We start from the raw sequence: 27,925 nt of genomic DNA, 5'->3' as shown, positions 1-27,925 counted from the left end.
GCAGGAGAGACCCTGGCAGTGTCCTGCAGGGCCAGCTGGGAACCCTCTCCCTGGGTCAGAGCCCCAGGAGGGAGCAGCCTCGATCTGTACTCGAGTGGTGGCAAGGGGAAAATGCCCGGGTTGGGAGAGGGGGACGGGAAGGGGATCTGCTCCGGGGTTTAGTCAGACCAGAAATCAAGAAGCCCGGAGAACCTCTCTGGATCTTGAACAGACCCAATCAGCATAGCCTAGTGGAAAGAGTATGGGCCTGGGAGTCAGAGGTCGTGGGTTTTAATCCCAGCTCTGCCACATGTCTGCTGTGTGATCTTAGACAAATCACTTTACCTCTCTGTGCCTCAGTTACGACATCTGTAAAATGGGGATCAAGATTGTGAGCCCCGTGAGGGACATGGACTCTGCCCAACCTGATTACCTTGTATCAGTGCGGTACCTTGTAACAGAACAGTGCTTAACAAATGCCACAATCATTCTTTTTATTATTATCATTATTATTAATCAATCCCGCTTTTTCAGACAGGGCTGGAAAGGGAGACAAGGGTGGGGCAATATGGGGTCAGGGCGTGGAGAAGTTAAGTGACTTGCCCAAAGTCACACAGCTGACAAGTGACGGAGCTGGTACCCATGACTTCTAACTCCCAAACCCGGGCTCTTTCCACTGAGCCACGCTGCTTCTCCCAGGCCCATGTTCTTGCCACTAGCCCATGCTGCCACCCTTGTCTCCCTTTCCACAATAAGCTTACAGTCTAGAACAGTGCCTGGCACAGAATAAGCACTTAGCGACTACCATTTTTAAAATCTGGTTTATTAGGAGAGTTGGGTGGCGGTGGGGATGAAGAGAAAGAAGGTCTCCTTTGACTGGGAAGATCTGGCTGGGAACTGGGACTGTATCTGATGGCAGCTCTGCCCCAACCTTCCAAGAAGTGCAGGGTTCCCTGCCCTCCACCCCCAAAGCCTGGGGAAGGACCCCTGGAACTGCAGTAGAACACCTCCGGGCACATCCCCGGATTTAGTTTTCTTTACCTTAGACCAGACCCAGAGATAGGCCGTGGGGAAGCAAGAATATGATTCAAAATGGAAACACTGTCCCCGCCAACCTTGTACCCCTCCTCAAGGACTAGGGGGTGTGAGAGTAGGGTGAGGGGATGTGGAGCGGGGCCAGAATTCCTACAGTTTGGGGAGCTGTAACCTCTGGCCTCAGCCAAGTTGGCCTGGTTAGCCAGAGGAAGGCTGAGCTTGGGACAGCCAGATAGAACTGTGTCAGGGGATTGAGTGGTCAGGTCTCCAGTGACAAGATAGAGGCTGTATAGGAGAGGGAGAGGGAGAGTCCGGGGCCTGAGCCTAATGTAAGGGCTGGAGCACAGCCCGGAAGGAATCCTATCCTCCTGATCTCCCGTCTCTGGTTTCTTCTAGAACACCTTCCTCTTATGTTGCACTGGATCACCACCCCCAACCCCCATCCAAATTGGCTTAACCCACCTTAGGGAGGGGACAGATCTCTAAGAATTTCAGACATTTGCTAATGAAAAACTCACTTTGATTATGTAAGAAGAAAAGCCGCGCAAGAGTCTCCAAAGTCAGGAGTATAGTCCCACTCCAAAACCAGGTTACCAAATCACTAAAACAATCCAAATTAATGTTATAGAGTGAGGAGGGGCCAGAGGGGAAATCAATCTCCAATTTGATCCCCAATGGCCATTTCCCCACGTAGAGAGAGAGTGTGGATGGGATTCATTACCTTGTCCTGGATCCCCTCTGCATCCTCTTCTTCTCCCTCCCTCTCCACCGTCTCTGATTTCCCAGGTCCACCATCTCTGAGCAGCTGAGAGACCAATGTCACTGCCATCAATCAGGCCTGGGGCGGGGCGGGGGATGGGAAGGAGATAAGCCGGGCCCAGCTTGGGTGCCGGATATCACAGTCCCGCCAGCATGTGATCTTATCCAGCTCATTTCCTCTCCCTGGGACCATCTCTGCTCCCTGACGGCCCATCCATCACAGGAGCTGAGACTGGGGAAGACGCGAGACAGGTGTCTTTAGGTCCTTGTCTGATTCTGCGGTCTAGCTTCTGAGATTCAGAGCTCCAGGACCTCAGAGGCCCAATAAAGAGGTGTTCTTAACCTGTGTTCCGCGACCTTACAAGTTCCCCAAAAATCAGGCTTAGGGTGAAGATGCAGAGCCACCTGACGGAACGAACCATTTCAGTGCCTGAAAGAAAACAGGCTTCAGGCTCTAACGAGAGTATTGTGCCCAGACTTGCCTTTCCAATCCCCGCAGGAAGGTTTTGTGGGCATCTGAGCTGGGAGTCTGGGAATGGAGAATATGAAAGCCTCCGCCTATTCTGCATTTCCAGAATCTAAAATCCGCACTCCGCATTTATCTCCTTTCACCTTAGGGTCATTTGTGTCGGCATGGAATTTTTCCCTGGGGCTGTCAGTGTCCTTCAGAAGTCATTCCTTCCATCCCCCTGCCTCTTGGAGGAGTGTGGGAGAAGGGTCCCTCCTGGGCTGAACTGAGCAGTCTCTTGTATTAGAGTGAGGGGAGACCAGTGTGACTCTTCATTATTATTATTCATTTATTTAATAGTAATTATTGAGCGCTTACTATGTGCAGAGCACTGTACTAAGCGCTTGGAATGTACAATTGGGCAACAGATGGAGACAATCCCTGCCCATTGACGGGCTTAAGATGAGGCCCTAGGTGGTCAATGAGGAGGGGGTGTTGGGGAGTAGGAGAAGTTCTACCATATTGCTCCCAGCTCAGCCCAAGGTCAGAGCTGGAGTCCAGGCATGTGACTGGTGGGAATAGGCCATGCTTCCCCTCTTGTACCTCAGAAGTCAGACCTCATCTCCCTATTTCTCCTTATGCTGACTCCTTATGCAGACACACATACACACTCGCTCCCCCTCCCCCCCAAACGCAAGATAAACACCCCCAGAAATACACACACACACACACACACACACAGTCGCTCCACAAACACCTCCCTCCGTCCCCCTATACACAGACACACACACACACACACTCGGCCAGACACATACACTCACACACCCAGATACCCCCCCAGACATACTCGTACACATGGTTCCCTTGGGTCCACTCTGCTCCCAGCCCCGGACTTTGAGCCCTGGGCTAAAGGCGCTGCTGGATGGGGGAGGGGTGAGGGATGGGGGCGGCCAGAGGGAAGACTTATTTCATTTCCATGAAATGTTTATTTTTTCTGGGAAGTTTCTCTCTCACCTCTTTAAATTTTACTGCCCTTGGCCCTCAGCCTGCACCGGGCTCCTCCCGCGGAAGCCGAGAGAGGGAATCGTGGGGGGAGGAGGAAAGGGGGCTGTAAATTCCGCCTCCGGGTGAGACCGAGTTGAGGGCGCAGAGCCCTGAGGCGGAGCTGAGGGCAGGGGGAACCGTGTAGGAAGGGAGACATGGACCCCCCAGACAGTAGGATCGCAGCTGGTCAGCTCACCCAGAAACCTCGTCATGCAGGTCCCACACATGTCTGGGACATCACCTGAGACTGAGGGGGCAACAGAGTTGGTATGGCGGTGAAGGTGACTTGCCCCTGGACTCCCACGCCCACCCCCATGGCCTGTATCTGGAGGGGCCTCTATCTCTTTGCCCTGCCTCAAGGCTGCGATGCAGAGAGATTAGCCCTCCATCACTCAGAGGCTGGAGCTGGGGCCAAGATCAGAGGATAGAAACTGGGACTAAAACCTCAGGCAGAGACCTAATGGACAGGTCCAGTTGTCCAGCTGTGGGTGGGTTAGGGTGCACTAGTCTCTCGCTGACCTGGATAATTGGGAGTCCAGCTGCAGTAAGAAACCTAGAGGCATTAGAGTTTTTTCCAGTTTCTTTTGTTGGACAGAAAAGAAAGATTAAACACTGAAATGGGTGATTGAGTCAGGGTGCGAAGTCTCCACCCCTGAAGATCTTTAAAGAAACAATAGAAGGTTTAGTCTGGATATTTTAGTCATGCACCTGTAGAGAGGCAAGGGCTTGGACAGGATGATCTCTGATATCATTCCTGTCTCTGAGATTGTGGGCACCAGGGATTTTGTGATGAGAAAAGGGAAATGTCACTAGGCAGCATCTATGGCCAACTTGGTGATTTCTGGCAGAAATCTTTAATAATAATAATAATAATAATTCTAGTATTTGTAAGTGCTTACTATGTGCCAGGCAAGAAAAAACTGGGGGGAATGAAGATCTGTCTCCTATAGAAACCCCATCTGCTGAGTGGACAGCCCCAGCCCACTGGACCCCATGGGCTCTAAGACAGGCCAAGAATCTTCCCTACTCTCCCCACCTTCAAAGTCTTATTGAAAGCACAACTCTTCCAAGAGGTCTTCCCTGATTAAACCCACCTTTCCTGTTCCTCATTCCCTTCTCCATCACCCTGACTTGCTCCCTTTATTCATCCCTTCTCCTTGCTCCACAGCACTTACGTACTTATCTATAATTCATTTATTTATATTAACATCTGTCCCCCCCTCTAGACTGTAAACTCCCTGTAAGCGGGGAATTATCTATTTATTGTTATATTGTACTCTCCCAAGGCCTTAGTACAGTCCTCAGAACCCAGTAAGTGCTCAATAAACATGACTGAATGAAAGAATGAACAGAGCAGCAAGAAACTCTTTTCCTAACTCCCTCTGGACAGGGTCATGGCACATCTCCCAACCAGACTCCCCAGCTCCTAGGACTGGCTCAGCCACAGTTCTGCCTGGGCACTGGAGACGGCAAGAGTGACCATCCTGTGGGGAAAGTCGGCATGCAAGTTGCCTGAGAGACCATGCCCTCACTGCTGAGACTACTGCTTTCCCTCTAGATTATAAACTCATTGTGGGCAGGGAGCATGTTTACCAACTTTGTGGTATTGTACCCTCCCAAACACTTAGAAAGGATTTCTTCCTAGACTAAGTGTTCAATAAATACCACCGATTGATTGATCGATTTTTCAGGGCTCTGGCCACGGCTTCCAGTGGACTGAGATTTGTTCAAGTGGTAATTTAGCTCTTCTGATTCAGGGGTTTATGTCCCTTGGAAGATGAGAACTTTATCAATCTGAAGGAACATTACTATTTGATCTTACTGCAAGAGGGAAATAATATCAGATATAAACATCAGAAGGAGCTGAACATGTGTTTCATAGATGGCTGAAAAATAAGAAAAAAATCAATAAAAAAGAAATGATTCTAGTGAAACATAATAAAGGTGCAAAGTCAACATTGCACTCAAGTTGAGCATGACACCATGTATTTCAGTCTAAGGGGAAAAGAGGCAAAAAATAGAAGTGTGAAGTGGTAGAAACAATGCTTTGTGGCCATGGACCCCACAGCAAGAAAAAAGTAGGGGCAGACCATACATACAGACAGGGCTGGGGAAGGGGGCTTTTATTGTCAGGATGGAAGGAGGGTACAGCCCTAGCTCCAAAGTGGTCCAAAGTCATAAATGGGAACAGGACTTTAGCAGGATCTGAAAAAGGTGGTTCCCAGATCAGCCCCCTTCCTAGCCTGTTTCCCTCTACTCTTCCTGAGTCTCTTCCCAGAAGTCTTTGATTCCTTAGGCTGGGTTAGGCTCTGAGATCTGCTTCCTGCAGCTTCTCACTCCCTCACTGCCCAGCTTCTGGATTTTTTTAAAAAATGGTATTTGTTAAGCACTTACTATGTGCCAGGAAATGTACTAAGCCCTGGGGTAGATACAAGATAATCCTATTTGGACACAGTCTCTGTCACAATGGGGCTCACAATCTTAGTCTCCATTTTACAGATGAGGTAACTGAGTCACAGAGAAATTAAATGACTTGTCCAGGATCACACGGCAGATAAATGGTGGACTCCCAGGTCTGTGCTCTATCCACTCAACTAGACCACACTGTTTTGCTTCTGGGGAGATGAAAGGACTCCCCCCCTTCCCCCCTCCTTTTGGCTCTCTTTCCCCAAATTGGAAGGTGGAGGGGGTTTCTTTCCAAGATCATGGAACTTGCCTGAGAAGGGAGGTGGTGGGTGTTCATCTAGGGGCCATGGACATTGTTTTAAAGGTCAGGCTGCTTGCCCGTTACCAGGAGAGCCAGCCAGCAGCCAGGTAGAATCAGAGGAGGACTCAGTCTCCAGGGCTCAGAAAGATGATTGCGGGGGAAGATTTTTTCCAAATTCATGAGTATTCCTTTGACCTGAAATGTCATCACTTGACTCTAAACCCACACCAATTAGGATGATTAACACTGAGAGCCCCATATGGGACAGGGACTGTGTTCAACCTGATTAGCTCATACCTACCCCAGCTCTTACAACAGGACTTGACACATAGTAAGTGCTTAAAGAATACCATCATCATCATTTCAGACCGAGGCAGGAACCAGCAGAAAGGGGAACTGTGGGCTAAAGAGAGTCTCCTCTATAGCCCACCAGAAGCTCTGGAGCCTGTTAGCATGTGAATTCTTTGTCAGCAGGGAACACATCTCTGTGTTATTCTGTACTTCCAAGAGCCTTGTAAAGTATCCAACAAATTCACCCCCACCTCCTCCTCTTCCACCTACCCCCCACATACACCTACTCCTGGTCCTCCTGCTCCTCCTACTACAATCATAACTGGTGAGAGAAAGTCTTGGGTGACCTTCTGTTTTAGAATTCCTCAACTTCAGCAGGTCCAGAAGTGCACTATAGTCACACTGACAAGAAAACAGGCAAGGTGCAGACTACACAGGAGAGAAGCAGGGGTCATCGCCATCCCAGGACCCTCCAGACACATGTCAGTCATGATACAACACGATACATCTCCTTGCAAATTCACCCAGACCAGGGCTGAATAAAAATCGAGCAGGGTTTAGGCAAAATAACCAGAAGTCAGGACGGAGTATAAAGCAAGGATTTCAGATACAATCCTAGACCCATTCTGTGTTCTCTGGACTAGCTGGTCCTCCAGGTCATTGAATAAGAGCTGCACTGGGGTATTTCTACTGGACCACTGTAGCAACCAAGCACCTCCTAATACTCACTGATGCCTGCCTGGGGGCAAACAGAGCAAGTGTGAGGAAGACACTAGGGCCACTTGAGAGCAGGGGCATGTTGTTGTAGTTGTCTTAAGATGTCAAGTTGTGTTCTACCGGTAGCAATGCCATGGACACATCTGTCCCAGAAGGTCCCACTTCCATCTGCAATCGTTCTGGTAGTGTATCCATAGAGTTGTCTTGGTAAAAATATGGAAGTGGTTTACTATTGCCTCCTTCCAAGTAGTAAATGAGTCTCTGCCCTTGAATCTCTCCCATGCCACTGCTGCCCAGCACAGGTGAGTTTTGACTTGTAACAGATTGCTTTCCACTCACTAGCCACTGGCCAAGCTAGGAATGGACTGGGTACGCCTCTGCTTGACTCTTCCTCCCATAGCCGAGACTGTTAGAGTACTGGAAACTCTCCAGGCGTGAACCTGAGATGTTAGGGGCATGTAGGTTAGGGAAATTTGAATTCACATTTTGCAGATGAACTCCAAGCTGGCTCTTAGAAACCTCCCCTCCTCGGGCCCCCCGCGGCCCCCCGCCCCCCCCCCCCCCCCCCCTGACCACAGATAGCCACAAACAGCAAAGGGAGCCACATAGCTATCAAAAAGCCTCAGCTTCGGTTCTGCACAGGTCTCAACTGGTTAGTGGGGGGGTCTCTTACTCTTTCTGCTAGCAAACATTCTGCTGTGGCTTTCAGACAGGAGAATCACCAGGTCACTGTTGAGGGGTGAGGCTGCATCCTTTCAGGAGTCTTTACACTTGCTACCTCATCAGCAAGACCCGTGAATGGAGGCCCCGGCATTACCAAGTGCAAGAAGGGCTGGGGATACTTTGAGTGACTGAACATTCATTCATTCATTCAATATTATTTATTGAGCACTTAGTGTGTGCAGAGCACCATACTAATTGCTTGGAAAAGTACAATACAACAACAAAGAATGACAATCCCTGCCCGCAATGAGCTCACTATCATCATCATCATCATGGAGAAGCAACATAACATAGTGGATAGAGCATGGACCTGAGACTCATAAGGTTTTAATCCTGGCTCCACCACCTGTCTGCTGTGTGACCATGGACAAGTCACTTTACTTCTCTGTGCCTCAGTTACCTCATCTGTGTAATGGGGATTGAGACTGGGAGTCCCACATGGGACAGGGACTATGTCCAACACAATTTTGCTTGTATCCGCACCAGTGCTTAGTACTGTGACTGGCACATAGTAAGCTCTTAATAAATACTATTATTATTATTATTGTTATTATTATATTACCTTGAATTTCTAAGCCTGGCCACTCAAGAGTCCTTCCCCTCCCCTTCAGTCCTCCTGGGTTGAACCTGACATCCTTTGCTGAGCAGCCCCTACCTCCCCCTGCCACAGCCCCATCCCAGCTGCAGTGGGCCTGAATAGCCCTTTGTTCCTGCCCCTCTCTACACTCTCCTCTCCCCCTGCCCCAAGCTGGGGCTCTCCATTGCTGCCTAACCTTCAATTTAATCAAGGGGAGGGAAGAGGGGAGTTCTGTGACATGGGATCAATCTCAGGGTCTGTGGGTGAGAGTAAGGGGTTGGGGACCCTAAGGCCACAATTGCCCTAGGTTGGACCCTTAAGATCCCAAACCAGCAGGATGCCATTCCATCCATAGGGCTAGGAAGCCCGGGCCCCAGCCGAATAAGCCTGCCAAGGTTTCTTCTCGCTACACTATGGTTCCCTCCCATGTGGGGTCAAGGGTCCCCAGGGAACTGGACTCTCCTCAGCTTTGGGATCCTCCCACCTGGCTTCTTAATGCACCAGGCCCAGCCCAAATCTGACCAGGAGGACATTCCTTAGTCCCTTCCCTCCAGCTGGATCTCCAGGGCCTGTCCAGAAGACCCGTGAACAGAATTAAGTGTTTCAAGATTCAACAGGGAAGGAGTTGACTTATCCCAACCTTATGAAGGAACTTCTTGGAGGCAGCAAGGGCTGGTCGAACATTCTCCTCCTCTAGTGATCTTTCAAGGAAAAAAAATCTGCCCTGTCGGCCTCCTTCAGTCAGAGTTGGCTTTGGGCCTGCCTTGCTTGGAGGCAAGAGAAAGGATGAATTGATTTTTTGCAGGTCCCACAGGCCTGTAAAAGAGATTCTATGATTCTATTTCTTCCCCAAGTTGGGGCAGCTCAGGGTCTTGGTGAGGGTGTGGGGTGGGGCAAAGAGAAGGCTAGTTCAGGGTCTCCCAGGCTGGAGGGACTCAGTCCACATCAGAGAGGAGAGGCTAAATCCATTTTAACCCCCTCCCACCTACTTGACAGGAAATAATACACAGAGCCGGGAGCAGGTGGTTCTAAACAGAGAGGGTCAGCCCTGCAGGAGGCCCCCCTAGTCACTACAAAACAGCTGCACTGGACCAGAAAGCAAGAGCGTGGGTGCTTGGCAAGGCAGACAGGGAGGACCTGCAATTCCTAGGAGATGAAGCAGGTGAGATTTGAGCCAGAGAGCTGGGAGGACTGAGGCTGGATCTCCGAAGAGACCCCTCCCCTGCAGGTCACTCAGACCCCTGAATCACACCCCTTCCCACCTGATCAAGTTTTGCGGGTGCATCTTTCAGAATAACTGGTGGGAGAAGGGGATAGGGCTGTTTATAAGTTTTTGAGGGCTAAAAAAAAGAGAAAAAACATTGGACTTCATTGCTCTGACCTCAGAAAAATTTAGCTCTAAGGTTTGAAATGTTGTTAAAGGAAGCAGAACACAGAAATAGTTGCCATGTAGGTCCTGAAAGTCTCTTTCTAATGCTCACAGACACCTATGTGATTTAATTAGACTCTGCTTACAGCTCATTTTTACTCAGGGGAGGTTGCCGTTTTAACAGGGACACTGGAGCTGTACCTTGCAGCCCCCAGACTGCCTATCCGGTCCCATCGCTCTAGATCTGTCCCGTGGCCCAGAGGATTCACAGCTCCCACTCTGAGTAGCCAGACAGAAGTGGGGAGAATATTCCCCGCCATGTAGAGGGAGCCCCTGCACCTCCGCCCCTCAAAAGGATACTGCTAAAGCACCTCAGGACCCTCTTCTCCAGCTCAGCCAGCAACCAATCCATCAGTGGTATTTACTGAGCACTTACTATGTGCTAAGGGCACAGATTGGGTGGGGACTACATAGTCCCAGAGGATGGGCAACCTAGGTCATGGCAGCCAGCCCTGAGAGGGCAGGACCCATGAAAGTCATCTACTTCCCAAATTATCCAATAGCAGGGAGAAATGGGGGGTGGGGCTTTCCATAAGGAATCGAGGGGGACATTTTGTATCCTTCCACACTTCGCTAAATTTGACCTCCAAATAGTGTGGCTGGTGATGGCACTCAAAAAAACCAGACCCCCGAGAGGGAAGTGACATCCCATGCATTATACCAGCATCTAGCAAAACATGATGACATCATACCGGTGCCATTTTTGTGCAGATTTGCCCGCTTCTTCCCAAACCTAGGGGGTTTCTCCGAGATATCCTGAATGACCCCTTCTCCACCATTACTCCAGGGTCATTATATTACATTACATTCCCCTCCCAAATCCCTTTGAACATGGCTCTTCTTCCAGGTCATACAACTAGGCAGCGGGAACTGAGTGGGCAAGAGAGGCTGTGGGAACTAAAAATATGAAAACCAGACAGACATAAAGTGGTTTAGTAACTAATCCATTCCAACCCTTCCATCACATCTTCCCTGATAAACTCTCAGCATCTCACCTCCCCCTTTATACTGTAAGCTCCTTGAAGGTAGGAAACGTGACTACCAACTCTATTATATTGTAATCTCTTGAGTGCTTAGTATAGAGCCATGCACACAATAAACACACAAATACGAGTGATTGATTGATTGTGTACTTATACTTCTTTAGAACTTATGCATGCTTTTTTCCACTGTGCATTCAATTATTTATTTTGATTACTTTGTAATCTTTTTTTTTGATGTTTCCCAATTAGCTTCTTGTAAGCTTGGAATGTGTCACTTGCTTATTTTGTACTCTCAAAGTGCATCTAATGGGTCCCCAATAAAGACTATTTCTACTACTATTACCACTTGATAATAGCAGAAGTAATAATAGCATTTATCGACTATCCACTGGGTGCAGTTCACTGCACCTAGGTGAGACCCACCTTTAAAGCTTTAGTAAAATCACACCTCCTCTAAGAGGCCTTATCCTGGCTCCGCCACTTGTCAGCTGGGTGACTTTGGGCAAGTCATTTCACTTCTCTGTGCCTCAGTTACCTCATCTGGAAAATGGGGGTTAAGACTGTGAGCCCCACGTGGGACAACCTGATCACCTTGTATCATCCGCAGCGCTTAGAACCGTGCTTTGCATTTAGTAAGCACTTAACAGATATTATCATTATTATTACCTGATGAAGTGTTTATTTCCCCTTCTTCCTCTCCTTCTGCTTCACCTTAAACACTTGGATCTGTACCCTTTTTGGGACTTGATATTCACCTCAACCTCAGCCCCATTGCATTATGTATATGAGTAATTTATTTTAATGTCTGCCTCTCCCTCTAGACTGTTAACTCCTTGTAGGAACATGTCTGTCCTCTCAGTTGCACTGTATTCTCCTAAGTGCTTACTACATGCTCTGCATATAGAAACTGCTAGGTAAATACCACTGATTGATTGACAAAGCACAGACCAGCTGAAATCTGGAATAAAACTAGGAAAATGGCCACCTTGCCCCCAAATCACCCACTACAAGTTATCCCTTTACTCCATTATCACTTCCCTATCAATCAATAGTATTTATTGCACTCTTAATGTGTGCAGGTTACTTTATTGTACTAAGTGCTTGGAAGAGTACAGTTGAGTAAGAGATATGGTGCCTGGCCTGGAAGAACTTAATGGGGAGATCACCTTTAAAATGGGGATGAAGACTGTGAGCCCCATGTGGGACAAAGACCGTGTCCAACCCAATTTGCTTTTATCTACCCCAACATTTAGTATAGTGCCTGGCACATAGAACATGCTTAACAAAAACCACAATTATTATTACAAGCCACTCACAAACAGTTGTGGATAAAGAAAGAAACATATCAGCATTTGATAGCAGAAATATGGAAACATGAATAGAGATAAATATGTTTAAACTGATGCAAGTTGAGAATATGCGTGGGGATAAAGGCAGGTGAATAAATATGTATTCAATTCTGCTGTGACGTGGCTTCATTTCACAGTTTGGATGTAACAAAGCAGCATGAGAAGTAGCATGGCCTACCGGAAAGAGTATGGGCGTGGGAGTCAGAAGACAAAAGTTCTAATCTCTCCTTTTCCAATTACCAGCTGTGTGACTTTGGGCAAGTCACTTCTCTTCTCTGCAGCTCAGTTTCCTCGTCTGTAAAATGAGGATTAAATACTTGTTTATCCTTCTACTTAGACTGTGAGCCCCATGTTGGTTAAGGCCTGCGTCCAATTTGAGAAGTAACATGGCCTAGTGGATAGAGCACGGGCGTGGGAGTCAGAAGGACCTGGTTTCTAACCCCGACTCTCCCATGTGGTACCATGTGACCTTGGACAAGTTACTTCACTTCTCTGTGCCTCGGTTACCTGATCTGTAAAATGGAGATTAAGACTGTGAGTTCCCTGTGGGACACAGACTGTGTCCAACCTGATTATCTTGTAACTATCCCCTTACTTAGTATAGTGCCTGGCGCATAGTAACCACTTAACAAATATCTTTTAAAAATGGGAAAATTATTCTTACAACAAAAATCTGTTGTGGTATAACATGATCCAGAAGTAAATTTGGTTTAGGAAGAAATGGTTGTGCTCATATAAGTGTGCACGTCTGCAAGGGACAACTTGATTACTCTGTATCGACCCCAGTGCTTAGAACAGTGCTTGGCAAATAGTAAGTGCTTAACAAATACCATCATCATCATCCTCATCAGTCAAGGTCTGATGCTTCTACACTTCCTCTGCTTTAGCCTAACTGTACTGCACAGGATATTGCTCTGTGTTCCTTTGCATTTTTGAAATTTTATAGAGTAAAATAGTGAGTGTCAAGGGTGTAAAATATTTGTCAGCAGTGAGCGTAATGATATTGTAAGAATTTGCACCCAAAAATGTCCACCATGGTTCTTTGAAACACCTGCCCTCTCATCCATTAAATCAATGGCTATTGTATGGCAATTTTCCTATAAGGTAAGTTCTTGAAGAACACAACCCCTGTGACACAGAAGAACTTCCTGTAAGTAAGGAAGCAGCTGCTGGTGGCTGAAAGGTGGAGCTTACTCCAGGAATATCTTCTGGAAGAATGGTTTTCAGGAGAGTTTTGGAGGTGGGAGGAGCTGTGGTGTGGCAGATTTGAAAGGGGGGAGGGGGAATTTCAGGCTGAAAAAATGGCATTAGTCAGGGGTTGGAGGTGGGAGAATGAAGAAGAAGGCATAGTGAAAAGTTTATCGCAGAAGGAATGAAGAGTATGAGCTGGGGTGTGTTGGAAGAAGAAAGATGGCAAGTAAGGAGTGAACTGAGGCAGAGCCTTGAAGCCTAGCATTAGGAGTTTCTGCTTGATGAGAGGAATGGGTGACCCACTAAAGGTTTGTAAGAAGAAATGAGATGGCATGCTGAACCATGATCAAGCAAAATCATCAGGGCAGCTTAGTATGTTTTGGAGAGGGGACAGCCTAGAGACAAGGAGACCAGCAAGGACGTGAATACAATAGTTTAGTTGGGATGTAATGAATGTCTGGACCAGACCGGTCGGTATTTGGATGGAGAAGAAAGGGTGGATCTGGGAAATGATGCTAAAGAAAAGTCAAAAGAATTCCATGACCGACTGTGAGAATTAAAAGTTAGCAAGGAGTCTAGGATAATCGTCATCAATAATATTTATTGAGTGGTCACTTTGTGCAGAGGACAGTACTGAGCATCGGCACTGAGGTTGCAGGCTTCCAAGACAGCAAGGACGACGGTGTGACCAACATGGATGGAAAAGCTAAGTGGAGAAGAGAATTTGGGAGGGAAGATGAAGAGTCCAGTTTTATGCACTGTGAATTTAAGGTGCCTGAGGGATATTCACCTGGATACGTTTCTGGAGGCAAGAGAAAATGGAAGTTGGCAGAGCAGGGGAGAGATAGGGCCTAGTGAACTGCATTTGGGAGACATCCTCCTAAAGGTGGTCACTGAAACCATGAGAGAGGATGAGCTTGGGACAAGATGAGCTCCAAAAAGGAGTGAGTGAAAAGTAGGACAAGTAAAGGACCTAGAAAATTCAGGAGTAGAAGGCAGAAAAAGAACCAGAAAAAGAGATTGAGAAGGGGCAACCAGAGAGATAGGAAGAGAACCAGGAGAGAACAGCATCAGTCAGTAAAGTATGGATAGTGTTTCAGTCAAGGGCAATCAAATATATTTATTAAGCAGTTACTTCATGCAGAGCACTATACTAAGCACTTGGGAGAGTATAATATATCAGAGTTGGTAGCTATGCTCCCTGCCCACAGTGAGCTTATGGTCTTTAGAGGGATATAGACATTAATATAAAGAAATAAATTACATAATTGATTACATAAATAAATTGCTGTGGGGCTGAGGGAAAGGTAAATGAGGGTGTAAATCCAAGTGCAAGAGTGACACAGAAGAGAATGGGAGAAGAGGAAATGAGGGCTTAGTAGGGCAAGGCCTCTTGGAGGAGTTATACTTTAATAAGTCTTTGAAGTTGGGGAGCGTGATTTTGAAGAGGGAGGCCGTTCCAGGCCAGAGGCAAAATATGGGCGAGAGGTCAGCGGTGAAATGGACAAGATCGAGGTACAGCGAGTATGTTGGCATTAGAGAAGCAAAGTGGGTGGGCCGGGTTGTAGTAGGAAATGAGGAAGATTAGGGAGGAGGAGGCAAGGTGATTGAGTTTCCTGGAGAAGGGAGTAGTTGAACAGTGTCAAAGGTGGTTGAGAGATCAATGAGGATTAGAAGAGAGTGCCGTCCAGAAGTTTTGCCAGAAGGTGGTCATTGATGACCTTCGAGAGTGCCATTTCAGTGGAATGAAGGGGAAGAAAGCCAGACTGCAATGGGCCAACAAAGAAGTTGGGACTGAAGAAGAGAAAACAGTGAGTCATTCTGAGCCTTGGAGCATCAAATTCCAGAGAATGGGAGCCGGCCTGATTTCTCTTGTATCTGGGTGGATCTACCGGGCCAGAAGACCAATGAGAAATGCTTAATGGTCCTTGGGTCTCTGTGCAGTAGGGGACTCCTGCCAGAATCCACCAAAATAAGACCCAAACATGGATGGCCCAACTCACTCCAGACCACATTTCTCAGAAATGGGGCTAGCTATATCTGGAGAGGGACAGGAAATAACTTTGAGGAAATGACAAAAAGGGAGAGAGGACAGGTGACCTGGAGTGGAGAGAAGGAAGGGGGAGAATGGGAGGGAAGAGAGGGCAAGTTGGAGGGGAAGATGGAAAAGAGGAGGAGTGAAAGAAGTGGAAAGAAGGAGGAAAAGGGAGCAGGTGGAAGGAGAAGTGTGGATGTATTTTCTCCCAACTCTCATTTCCATCCCAGATCCCAATCCTTCTCTTCACTCTCTTTCTTTACTTAACCCAGCCTTCATCCCCTCCTGATACAAGGTTAACTCTTCCCTGTGCCCCGCCCTCTGAGACGTGCCAGTGGCCAGATTTAAAGATTTGGGGGTCTGCAGCTTGGGAGCATCCTTGAAGGAGGATAGTGGAGCAGATATGGCTGGGCGCTGGTCAGTGGTATTGTGGGAAAAGGGTTGGTCCACGGGCCTGGGGGAGTGGGCTGATCCGTGGGCTGGTCAGTGGCCCAGGATAGTGGTCCAAGTCAGCACTCCCAGCCTGGGATCTGGATGCTCTCCCTGGCCTGGAACAGTTCATCCAGGGTGGAATTCACCTTCACAGATAATCAATGAAACTACCCCTTCCATCCATCCCCGACTGCAACCAGGGAGTCATTTGGCCAGTGATTTACAGAATTAACCAGGGCTAACATTTGTGCCAACAAATTACCCTTTAAATTATTCACTATTTTTTCAGATGATCCCCTGTGATTTCAGCCTGCATACTGCACTAGCAGGCAGGAGCTGGGATGGGCCTGTCCTGCCTCAGGCCATGTCTCTGTCCTTACCTCTATCCCTGCCCTAACCCTTTCCCTGCTCCAGTCTCTACTACTGCTCCTGGCCTTGCCCTGACCTCCATCCCTGCCCCAGCCCCTACTCCTGTTCCTGGCCTGTCCCTGCCCTGATCTCTATCCCTGCCCCAAGCTCTACTCCTGCCCCTGGCCTTGTCCCTGCTCTAAACCCCATCCCTTTCCCAGTTTCTACTCCTGACCCTGGGTCTGCCCTGATCTCTATCCCTGCCCCAGTCTCCACTCATGCCCCTGGCCCTGCCCTGTCCTCTTTCCTTGCCCCGGGCTCTACTCCTGCCCCTGGATTTGTCCCTACACCTAAGTGGGCCCTGACTGCAGCCCTGGTCCTGTGTCCATGAATCAGCCCTTATCCTTGTCCCTTGCATCCACCGCCACCTTGTTCTTCATCATCTCTGTCTCTGCCCCACCCCTAGTAATAATGTAATAATAATTGTAAGATCAGCAGGTCAGTTGCAGTCCCTATCCCACATGGGGCTCATGGTCTAAGTAGGAGGGAGAATTAAGGCACAGAGAAGGGAAGTAACTTGCCCGAGGTCACAAAACAGGCAAGAGGCAGAGTCAGGATTAGATCCCTGGTCCTCTGACTCCCAGGTCCGTGCTCTTCCCACCCCTTGCCCCGCTCCAGACTTAGTCACCGTCCACATCCCTGCTCCTGCAGGTCAGAATACTGTTTTACTCCCTGGTAGCCATGAAAACCATTCTATTGAGAAGAGATTGATTTTGCAATGTAAACTGACCTGAAGCCCTGGGTAGGATCCCCTCAAAGCCAGCCCAGCTCCTGGGGGCAACTGAGTGGGGCAGGGCACCCATCCATATAGAAGTTAAAAAATCACAGAAGACACCCCCAGCCCAACCCCTGCACAGAGGGTCCCACTGTTTATTCCTCTCATCTGAAGTCCCAGAAGAGGTGAGTTGGGGCTCACACAGATGCTGTGGCAGAAGCAGGCACAAGAGTGGATAATGATGGTATTTGTTAAGCATTTACTGTGTGCCAGGCACTATACTAAACGCTGGGGTGGAGTCAAGCAAGTCGGGTTGGATGCAGGGGTAGTCCCAGGGCAGATGCAGGTGCAGGCCTGGACCCAAACACGGATGCAGGCACAGACACAGGCAAGAAAGTAGATGCGGGTAGCAGGGGTGGTCAGACATGGGCAGGTAGAGGAATTGAGGCAAGCACAGACACAAGCAGAGGAGCAGGACCGGGGTAGGGGCCGACGTGGGCACGGGCACTGTCACCGATGAGGGGAGACAAGGGCAGGTGCTGGTGCAGGTCTGGATGCAGGGGTAGACAGAAGCACAGACACCTCTTCCCTTGGAATGGGCCCAGGGCCTGAGGGATAAAGGAGAAAGATTGAAAAACCTGCCCTAGAATCTTTGATCTCAGCTCCACACCCAAAAATGGTGTGGGAATGGGCAGGGGGTAGGAGAGGGACACAGAACTCAGATCTAATTTATGGAAAGTCGCCCCCCATCCCCACTCTTTCTCCCTCTCCCCTTGGCTAAGAGTTTCCCCGTCTCCTGGAGGGGCTCCGGAGGACTCCATCTCTGTCTCCCCGACTCCCTCTTCCGATCCGAGCCCACCACGGGTATAGGATCCACCGTCTCCACCCGGCCCGGGCCGGCTGTCCTGGGAGCGCCGACTCCAGCAGAGCCCAGCGAGCTGGATGGGGCCTGCTTCCTCCAACGCCTCCCTTTCCCTCTGCAGGTGCCAAACCGAGCAGCAGGCCTGAAGTTAGCTTGGGAAGCAGGGGCGATGGAGGCGTGCCCCTGCCCCTGCCCTGCTTCTGGGTCGTTAGCTTTCCCTACGCAGCCTGACATGCCCAGACCCCACCCACTTTCCCTCCGCACCAACACTGAAAAGCTGCCAACTGTGCCCCTGCCCCTGTGCCCTGCCGCTGTGACTGCCCTGTCTCTGCCTCTTCCCCTGCCCTGTCCCTACCTCTATCCCCTGCTGCCGTCCCTTCCGTCTCTGCCCTTTCTCTCCCCCTGCTCTGTCTCTGCCCCTTCCCCTGCCCAGCCCTTTCCGCTGCCATGTCCCTACCCCTGTCTCTCTCCTTGCCCTGTCCTGCCCTACCCACCTGCCCTGTCTCTGCCCCTACCCTCTGCACCGTCTCTGCCCCTTCCCCTGCCCTGTCCCTGTCCCTATCTCTCTCTCTGCCCTGTCTGTGCCCCTTCCCCTGTCATTGGTTCTGCCCCGGTTGTTCTCTCTGTCTTGCTCTGCCCTGCCCTGCCCCTATCCCCTACCCCTACCCCTGCCCCTGCAGCAGTGGAAAGCATCACATATAGGGGGGTGGCTAATGGGCAAGAGCAGAGAAGAAGAGAAGCAGCGTGGCCTAGTGAAAAGAACCCAGACCTGGGAATCAGAGGATCTGAGTTCTAATACCGGCTCTGACAAATGCTTACTGTGTCATCTTGGGCAAGTCACTTCAATCTCCATGCCTCAGTTCTCCTGTTTTCCCTCCGACTTAGACTGTGAGCCCATGCGGGACAGAGACTATGTCCAACTTAATTCACTTGTATCTAACCCAGCATTTAGAACAGTGTTTAACACATAGTAGATGCTTAACAAATACCATTTAAAACCAACAAACCAAAACCGCGTTCCTTGCAGGCATCGCTTATCCGGTCCCCATCCTGGTTGGGCTCCCTTCGGCAGGTTTCTGATCCCAGTTCTGGGCCCCGGGCACGGGACCCATTGGGGAATCTCTTCCTTCGTCCCCCAACGCCACCGCCCCGCACCGCTTCGCCCCTCAATCCCTCCCTCTCCCCTGGCTCCGGGCTCGCTGGGGAAACGACTCCCTGAGGGGGAAAGTTGAATGTCAAACGTGTCCCGTGCAGCCGGGACTACCTGTCCCGGGCCTGTCCCCGGCCTGTCCCCGGTCTGTCCTTGGCCTGTCCTGGGCTTGTCCGGGGCCCGTCCTGGGCCTGTCTTGGGTCTGTCCTCGGCCTGTCCTGGGCCTGTCCTGGGCCTGTCCCTGGCCTGTCCTTGGCCTGTCCTGGGCCTGTCCCTGGCCTGTCCCCGGACTGTTTTGGGCCTGTCCTGGGCCTGTCCTCGGCCTGTCCCGGGCCTGTTCTGGGCCTGTCTTCGGCCTGTTCTGGGCCTGTCCCGGGGCTGTCCTCAGCCTGTCCTTGGCCGGTCCTCAGCCTGTCCTGGGCCTGTCTTGACCTTGTCCCGGGCCTGTCCCCGGCCTGCCTCGGGCCTTTCCCGGGCCTGTCGTGGGCGCCGGGGCCTCCGCCCACCCGCGCGGCGCGGAGGCCGGGCCGGCGGGCGGCGAGGCAGCTGGCGGCCGCCAGGGGGCGCCCCGAGCCCGGGGACGGAGCGCACGGACGGCGGCTCCGCATCGGCCCGCGGGAGACCAGGACCACGCGCGACCCGGGTCTGGGGGGACCAGCCTCCGGCCCCCGGCAGCGGACAGCAAACTCCCCGCCCCTCCGAAAGAGCCCTTAGGTCTGGGACCCCCGCCTGCTCCCGGCCGAGGGGTCCGGGGAAGGAGGACGGGATGGAGACAGACAAGCCTGACCCCCAGCTCCCCCCTTCCCCCTGCCAGAACACCGGGAATGACCCCCGGGATGACCCCCCGGAGGATCCTCGGACCCTTCCTCTGGGCCGAGAATGACCTGGGAGTCAGAAGATCATTCCTTCTAATTCCGGCTCCCCCACTTGTCTGCTGTGTGACCTTGGGCAAGTCGCTGCGCTTCTCTGGGCCTCAGTGACCACATCTGTAAAATGGGGATCGAGACTGCGAGCCCCGAGTGGGACAGGGACAGTGTCCAAGCCGATTTGCTTGTGTCCAACCCGGTGTTTGGAATAGCGCCTGGCATCGTCTAGTCTGTGAGCCCATTGTTGGGCAGGGATTATTCTATTGATTCTTGATTCTATTTATCTTGATTCTATTTACTGCCATTGCTCTTGTCTGTCCGACTCCCCCGATTAGACTGTAAGCCCGTCAAAGGGCAGGGACTGTCTTTATCTGTTACCGATTTGTACATTCCAAGCGCTTAGTACAGGGTTCTGCACATAGTAAACGCTCAATAAATACTATTGAATGAATGAATGATCTTTATCTGTTGCCGCATTGTACATTCCAAGCGCTTAGTACAGCGCTCTGCACATAGTAAGCGCTCAGTAAATACGATTGAATGAATAGTAAGCGCTTAACAAATACCTCCGGGCAGCGGGTCTTAGTGAAATCGGGCTCCGGGTAGATAGAAAGTTAAATAAAAATCCTGCCGAGCGCCTGTCACCTTGGGCGGATACTGGGCCCAGGTGGTTCTGACACAATCTGCGGGGGTGGCCCCGGGACGGGAGCAGCGTGGAAAAACTAGTCCTTTCATTCAATAGTATTTATTGAGCGCTTACTATGTGCAGAGCACTGTACTAAGCGCTTGGGATGAACAAGTCGGCAACAGATAGAGACAGTCCCTGCCGTTTGACGGGGTCCTGTGGGGCCTGCTTGGATCCTGATTGACCAACCTCCTCTCTTCTCCCCCCACCAAGACCCCTGCCCTCCGAGACTTTTGAGAGTGGGAGGAGACGGGCCCAGGGTCGCTGGACCCTTGGGCTGGGAAGCGTGGACTCCGGGACCAGTGATCCAGCAACCCGTGACCCAAAAGAGCACGGTACTAGGCTCTGGGGCGAGTAAATAAACTATTGGTGGATTGATTGATGTCGGTGACATCCCCTAACTATCGATGAGTCCGGACCGGAGACGAGTTTCCGCCTAAACCCCGCTCGCTCCCCCGAGTTTTAAGAAAGTCAAGCAGATTAGCTCGGGTGTGAGAGAAATCAGGCGGCGGCCAAATGGGAATGGCTCTCGGGGAAAATCCCGCCACCCGACTTCTCTCGCTCCCGGACAAATGGCCGGTTCTGCTCCTTCGGATCCCACCCGCTATTAATAAGATTGAAAATAATGATGGTATTTGTTCAGCCCTTACTGTGTGTCAAGCACTGTTCCGAGCGCTGGAGTAGACACAGGGTCATCAGGTCGTCCCACATGGGGCTCACAGTCTTAATCCCCATGTTAAAGATGAGGTAACTGAGGCACAGAGAAGTGAAGTAGCTTGCCCAGGGTCACACAGCAGACAAGTGGTGGATCCGGGATTAGAACCCTCTGACTTCCAAGCCCCTGCTCTTTCCACTAAGCCATTATTATTATTATTACTCTTATGATTATCATCATTATTATGAATAACCCCTTTACTTTTGCCTCTTGGCCGGCTCACTGTCTACGGCCGCTGACCCAGCGCCCCCCACCCTCGCCTTCATCCCTCCACACCTCGGGCAGCGGCTTTTAAAGCGCGTAAATTACACCCTGGGGCCGCGACGAAAGGAGAGGGGCTTGTATTTCGTTTTGTTTCCATTATGCCTCGCCTGTCTCTCTGCCTCTGTAATGTCCGGGCCGTTCTCGGGGTGCTGGGCGGGACGAAAATGAGTCTCGGGTGGGCAGGATCCAGCGTCCCCGCGGAGGCTAATCGCCTTTCTCGTGCTCCCGGCGACACAGCGAGGAGGGGAAGGGACTGCTCGGGGCTCGGACAGGCCGGGGGTTAGGGGGGAAGGGGATGGGGATGGGGTCCTCCGGCCGGGCACTGGGAGGGCCGGAGTGAAGGACGGCCAGGGGCAGGGGGTGGGGCAGAGACATGGGATGGGGTCAGGGAGTGGGGCAGGGGCAAGAGATGGGGCAAGGGCAGGAGATGGGACCAGGGATGGGGCAGAGACAGGTGATGGGGCCAGGGAATGGGGCAGGGGCAGGGGATGTGGCCAGGGATTGGGGCAGGGACAGGATATGAGGCTAGGAATGGGGCAGACAGGGGATGGGACCAGGAAGTGGGGCAGGGGCAGGGGATGGGGCCAGGGAGTGGGGCAGGGACGGGAGATGGGGCCAGGGATGGAGCAGGGGCAGGGGATGGGGCCAGGGAGCGGGGCAGGGGCAGGGAGTGGGGCCAGGGAGCGGGGCAGGGGCAGGGAATGGGGCCAGGGAGTGGGGCAGGGGCAGGGGACGGAGCCGGGGATGGGGTGGGGGCGTGGGATGGGGTCGGGGCGTGGGATGGGGTCGGGGATGAGAGAGGCAGGGGACGGGGCAAGGAGCGGACAAGCCGGCGCGGGGCTGAGTCGCGTCGCCTGGCCCTGTGCTGAACCGAGGGAGCGGCTGCCACCGGCGGTCGGTTGGCCCCGTCGGGGTCAGAGCCGGGGCCGGAGCCGGGCTCAGAACCGGGGCCACCACCGGGGCCGGACCTAGAGCCGGGGGCGGAGTCGGGGGCGGAGCAGGGGCCGCGCTCGGCTCCCCGCCTCTCCCGAAGCCTAAACCGTTTTGAAATTAGAGCAGGGGGCGGGGGGAGGCCGGCGCGGGATGTCTAGACTCTGGTATGCCGGGCCCCGCAGCCCCCGGCGCAGGCACCGACACCCGCACAAGACTGCGGAGAGGAGAACTCTGTGTGTGTGCGTCTGTGTGTGTGTGTGTGTGCGCGCGTGTGTGTGTGCATGTGTGCGTGTGTGTGTGTGCGTGTGGGGGGGGGGGTTGGGAGAAGAGGGGGACCGGGGAGTGGGGGGGAAAGGAGGAGGGGGGGAGAGGAAGAGTGGAGGAAGCAGAGGACTCGGAGGGAAATAGGAATAGAGGGAGCGGAGGATGGGGGAAATGTGGAGTGGGGAGGAAAGGAGAAGGAGGGAGCGGAGGAGTGGGGGAAACGGAGGATAGGGGAAAGAAGGAGTGGGGGAGAGGAAGAGTGGGGGAAGCGGAGGATGGGGAAAAGGAGGAGTGGGGGAAGCGGAGGATGGGGGAAGGAGGAGTGGGGGGCAGAGGAGTGGGGGAAACGGAGGATGGGGAAAAGGAGGAGTAAGGGGAGTGGAGGATGGGGGCAAGGAGGAGTGGGGGGCAGAGGACGGGGGGAAGGAGGAGGAGGCGGGCGGAGGATGGGGGGGAAAGAGGAGTAGGGGGCGGAGGAGTGGGGGAAACGGAGGATGGGGAAGAAGGAGTAGGGGAGCGGAGGAGTGGGGAAGCAGAGAATTTGGGGAGGGGACGCGTAGTCGGGGGAAAGACGTAGCTGTGGGAAGGGGGATCTGGGGATAGGGAAGCGAAACGGGGGCGAGGGGAAGGTGGGAGGTGTCTGGGCTCTCGAGGAGGAGTTGGAAGACCCCGTCTGCTCCTGGATTACGGGACCAGGAATCCACGGATTTGACAGGGTGGGAGTGGTCGGGAAGGTGGGAGTGGGTGCCTGCCAGGTTCAAACTTTCACTCCTTTCCGCAGGCTCTTAGCTACACACTCACACACACACACGCACACGCACACGCACACGCACACACACATTGTCAAACACACGTGCGGGAAGGGAAGAGAGAGAAAGAGAGATTCAATCGCATTTCATTCATTCGTATTTATTGAGAGCTTACCGCGTGCAGAGCGCTGTACTAAGCGCTTGGAAAATCACAATACAACAATAAACAGGGACATTCCCTGCCCACAACGAGCTTACAGCCTGGGGAGGGCGGGGGCAGTCCCGCTGTATCGAGCCAGGCAGGGTCTGAGTCGGAGTCCCTCCTGGTCCAGGTGTCCGGAGTTATGGGTTGAGGGCGAGCCGGACAGAGACTTTGAGTCGAGGAGGGTCCAGGGGGCGACACAGCAGGCCCCCTTCGGGAGGAGTTGCCGGGCGGGGTATCCAAATGATTCCCTGGGCCAGAGCCCTCCTTTGACTACCTTGTATCTACCCCAGCGCTTAGAACAGTGCTTGGCACATAGCAAGCGCTTAACAAATATCATCATTATTATTATTATTATTTTGCAACAAACACGATGCCAGCCCCAGGCTCACGGGCCCTCTCGGGGCAACGGAGGCTGGGGCAGGGTCCACGCCAGGGAGACTCCAACCTGTCCGCAGCCGGGTTCCTTTCGGGGCCCTTAGCTCCGCCTCTCCCAGTGTTGAGGTCGCCTGGTCCCCAAGGCTACTCCCTTCCCATACCGGCCCCAAGACCCGAGGCCCCTGTGAGAGTCGACTCGGCCCGGTGAACCACTGGGGAGATTTCTTTCTCTTGGATCTGCTCGTGCCTAGGTGTTGTCCATTCCCCGGGGGATCGAACTAAACGGGAAAACTACCGGGCTCCCTCCCCCAACCCCAAGGAAAAAGTCTCTCCATTCATTCATTCATTCATTCGTATTTATTGAGCGCTAACTTTGTGCAGAGCACTGTACTAAGCGCTTGGAAAGTACAATTCGGCAACAGAGACAATCCCTACCCAACAACAGGCTCACAGCCCAGGAGGGGCGGAGACAGACACCAGAGCGAAACAAAACAAGTAGGCTTCAATAGCAACAATATAAATAAATAGAAATGTAGATATATTCACATCGTGAATAAAATAAATAGAATAATAAATACATGCATATATACACAAGTGCTGTGGGGCGGGGAGGGGCGGGTAGAGCGGAGGGAGGGAGTAAGGGCGATGGGGAGGGGAGGAGGAACAGAGTAAAAGTGGGGCTCAGTCTGGGAAGGCCTCCTGGAGAAGGTGAGCTTTCAGTAAGGAGAGTAGGGTGAGGGGCTATCTTCAATGATCACCAGTTCACTTCCGGGCCCTGGAAATTCCTAGTATGGTTATGTTTTCGTCAGAAGGAAAAAATCTACCATTTCACACGGCCTTTTGGCCATTTAAATAGTTATAGTGTCATTGGTTTAGAGCTTACTCTGGGCTAGTTAGTGAGCTCTTACTGTGTGCAGAGCAATCGGTCGATGGTATTTGAAGGCTTACTGTGTGCAAAGCAATGTACTAGACGTTTGTGAGAGTACTCTACAAAAAAGTTGGTAGATTTATCCCCTACCCACAGGGAGCTAACAATCTAATAATAATTGTGGTATTTGTTAAGCGCTTACTATGTCCTAAACTTCGGTGTAGATAAAAAATAATCTGGTCCCCCATGGGGCTCACAGTCTATGTAGGAGAGAGAACAGGTATCGAATCCCCATTTTCCAGATGTTTCCTCACAGAGAAATTAAAAGATATGCCCAAGGTCACACAGCAAGCAAGTTGCACAACAAAGATTAGAACCCAGGTCTTCTAATCCCAGGACCGTGCTCCTTCCATGTAGACCACGATGACTTGTTGCATCTCCAGGCTGCTTGAGTGAAATTCACAGGAATAATATCAGTGTTACTAATCAATAATCAGTCAACCAATCAGTGATATTTATTGAGTGCTTACTATGTGCAGAACAACTTGGGAGAGTGCAGAACAACAGAGTTGGTAGGCAAGTTATTTGCCCATAACAAATTTACCATCTAGAGATGCCATGTCCAATCAATAAATCAATCAGTGGTATTTATTGAATGCTTACTGTTTGCAGATCACTGTACTAAGCACTTGGGAAAGTACACTACAACAGAGTTGGTAGTCACATTCCCTGCCTGCAAGGAGGCTTCCATTTAGAGACGGAGACAGACATTAAATGAATTACCAATAGGGGAACGGGAGACTATAAGGACTTGTAATCGTGGGCACGGATCGTGTCTCCCAACTCTGTTGTACTGTCCTCTCCCAAGGGCTTAGTACAATGCTCTGCACACAGCGCTCAATAAATACGATTGATTGATTGATTGACTTATTGATTTGTAAATAAGTGCCCTGGGTCCTGGGGCGAGGTTGAGCATCAGGTGCACCTGGACTCGCAGTTCCAAGTGCGCGGGCAACGTAGAATAATAATGCTAATAACGGTGTTTGTTAAGCGCTTACTGTGTACCAGGCGAAGTTTTAAGCCCTGGGGTAGATCCAAAGTAATCAGGTTGTCCCACGTGGGGCTCACGGTCTTAATAAGGTAACTGAGGCACAGAGAAGTTAAGTGTCTTGCCCAACGTCACACTGCAGACAAGTGGCAGACCGGGATTAGAACCCACGTCCTCTGACTCCCAAGCCCGTGCTCTTGCCACTAAGCCACGCTCCTTCTCCAAAGAGTGCCCTTCCACGGTGACTCCACCAAGTAAAGGGAACGAAGCGTCGGTCCCGACTAGGGGGACGCTTGGAAAAATGATGGCCGGGATACGACTTCTAAAGTGAACCTTTCATTTGAAGTGGTCATTGAACCCTCGTCCGGGGTGGGAGGCGGAATGGGAAAACGCAATGGATTATGATTCCGTTTTTACTTTTTTACCCCCACCCAAGTCAAACGTGTTTCTGCCGCAGTTGGCCGCGCCACTGATTAGATTTGTCCTCCGGATTTCAATATCTCGGGGCGGGTGTCGGCGCCCAGGGCTGCATCCTGCGATCGGGAGGCGCTGCTCTGAGCTGCTCTGCGCTGCGCTGCGCTGGGGCCGGATATTGGAAGGGCTCGGCCGCGCCGTTCCGGCAGACCTCCTGCTCCGGGAGGAAAACCTCCTACTCCGGGGGAAAACCTCCTGCTCCTGCGGGAGACCTCCAGCTCTGGGAGAAAATCTCCTGATCCGGGGGAAAAAATCTCCTGATCCGGGGGAAAACCTCCTGCTCCTGCGGGTGACCTCCTGCTCCGGGAGAAAACCTAACGCTCCGGGGGAAAACCTCCTGCTCCGGGGAAAAACCTCCTGATCCGGGGGAAAACCTCTTCGCTCCTGGGGAGAAACCTCCTGCTCCTGGGGGAGACTTCCCGCTCCGGGGAAAAGCCTCCTGCTTCTGGAGGAGACCTCCTGCTCCGGGAGAAAACCTCTTGCTCTGGGAAAAAAAAAACCTCTTGCTGCTGAGGGAGACCTCCCGCTCCGGGAGAAAACCTCCTGCTTCTGCGGGAGACCTCATTCATTCATTTATTCAATCGTATTTATTGAGCGCTTATTGTGTGCAGAGCACTGTACTAAGCGCTTGGAAAGTACAATTCAGCAACAAATAGATATAATACCTGCCCACACCGGGCTCATAATCTACTGCTCCGGGAGGAGACCCCCTGCTCCGGGAGATCTCCTGCTCCGGGAGCCGTGGCTGGAATGAAGCGGAATAAAAACGAAGTCTTAATGAATCTCCCTCAGCCCGCCGGGGAAGGCCCTTAAGGAACAATTACCGGGAAGGGACGCGGGGCGAGAACCGTTTAGAAGAAGTTTGCAGACATTTTTAAACCGCGTCTTTATGAGAGAATTAGTCAAGGTAGGGAAGGGATGGGGAAAACGAGCTTGCCAGCCAGTTGCCACCCAGCGCCGGTCCGGCCGGCCCAGGGACCTGGTCGCCTCTAGGAGCGTCAGGACGAAACGCTGCCTGGCGCCTGCTTGCCATCGGGGCAACCTCTCTCGTTATTGCCCTGGCCCTGCGGGTTTACATCTGGTGACGTGGGAACCCACGTTAGAGCAAGCCGCAAGGAGAAAGAGCCCGATATGTGACCAGAACCCTCCTCCCCTAACCCCTGGAGCCGGTAATGGCTGGAGGACTTCGTCTTGTCCATCCCCCTGCCTTCAGGCAACCGGACAGGGGCCTCAGTTCCCTCATCTCTGGGCCTCAGTTCCCTCATTTGTAAAATGAGGAGTAAGACTAGAGCAGTGCCTGGCACACAGTAAGCGCTTAACAAATACATTATTATTATTAGGACTGAGGTAGGCGGGAACTCGCAAGTTCTCAAATAATGATGGCATTTGTTAAGCGCTTACTGTGTGCAAAGCACTCATCTTAGCGCTGGGGCGATAGAAGGTAATCAGGTTGTCCCACTTGAAGCTCACAGTCTTCATCCCCATCATACAGATGAGGTAACTGAGGTCCCGAGAAGTTAAGTGACTTGCCCAAAGTCACACAGCTGACAAGCGGCGGAGCCGCGATTAGAACCCATGACCTCTGACTCCCAAGCCCGTGCTCTTTCCACTGAATCACGCCGCTTCTCTGTGAGACTCCTTCAGG

At 51.7% G+C, this 27,925-nt stretch overlaps 1 non-coding gene across 1 annotated transcript; it reads right to left on the bottom strand.

Annotated features, from left to right (window-relative positions):
- Nucleotides 1-7,292: 7,292 nt before the first annotated feature.
- On the bottom strand, nucleotides 7,293-7,430 carry LOC114811416. The gene has a single exon (XR_003759120.1). It is a non-coding gene; the product is annotated as a small nucleolar RNA SNORA7 (small nucleolar RNA).
- Nucleotides 7,431-27,925: the final 20,495 nt, after the last annotated feature.

Source organism: Ornithorhynchus anatinus, chromosome 4, assembly GCF_004115215.2.
Source record: "Ornithorhynchus anatinus isolate Pmale09 chromosome 4, mOrnAna1.pri.v4, whole genome shotgun sequence".
NCBI classification, from domain to species: domain Eukaryota; kingdom Metazoa; phylum Chordata; class Mammalia; order Monotremata; family Ornithorhynchidae; genus Ornithorhynchus; species Ornithorhynchus anatinus.
The sequence above is the reverse complement of the archived record's forward strand: the minus strand, read 5'-3'. Positions and strand labels throughout refer to the sequence as shown.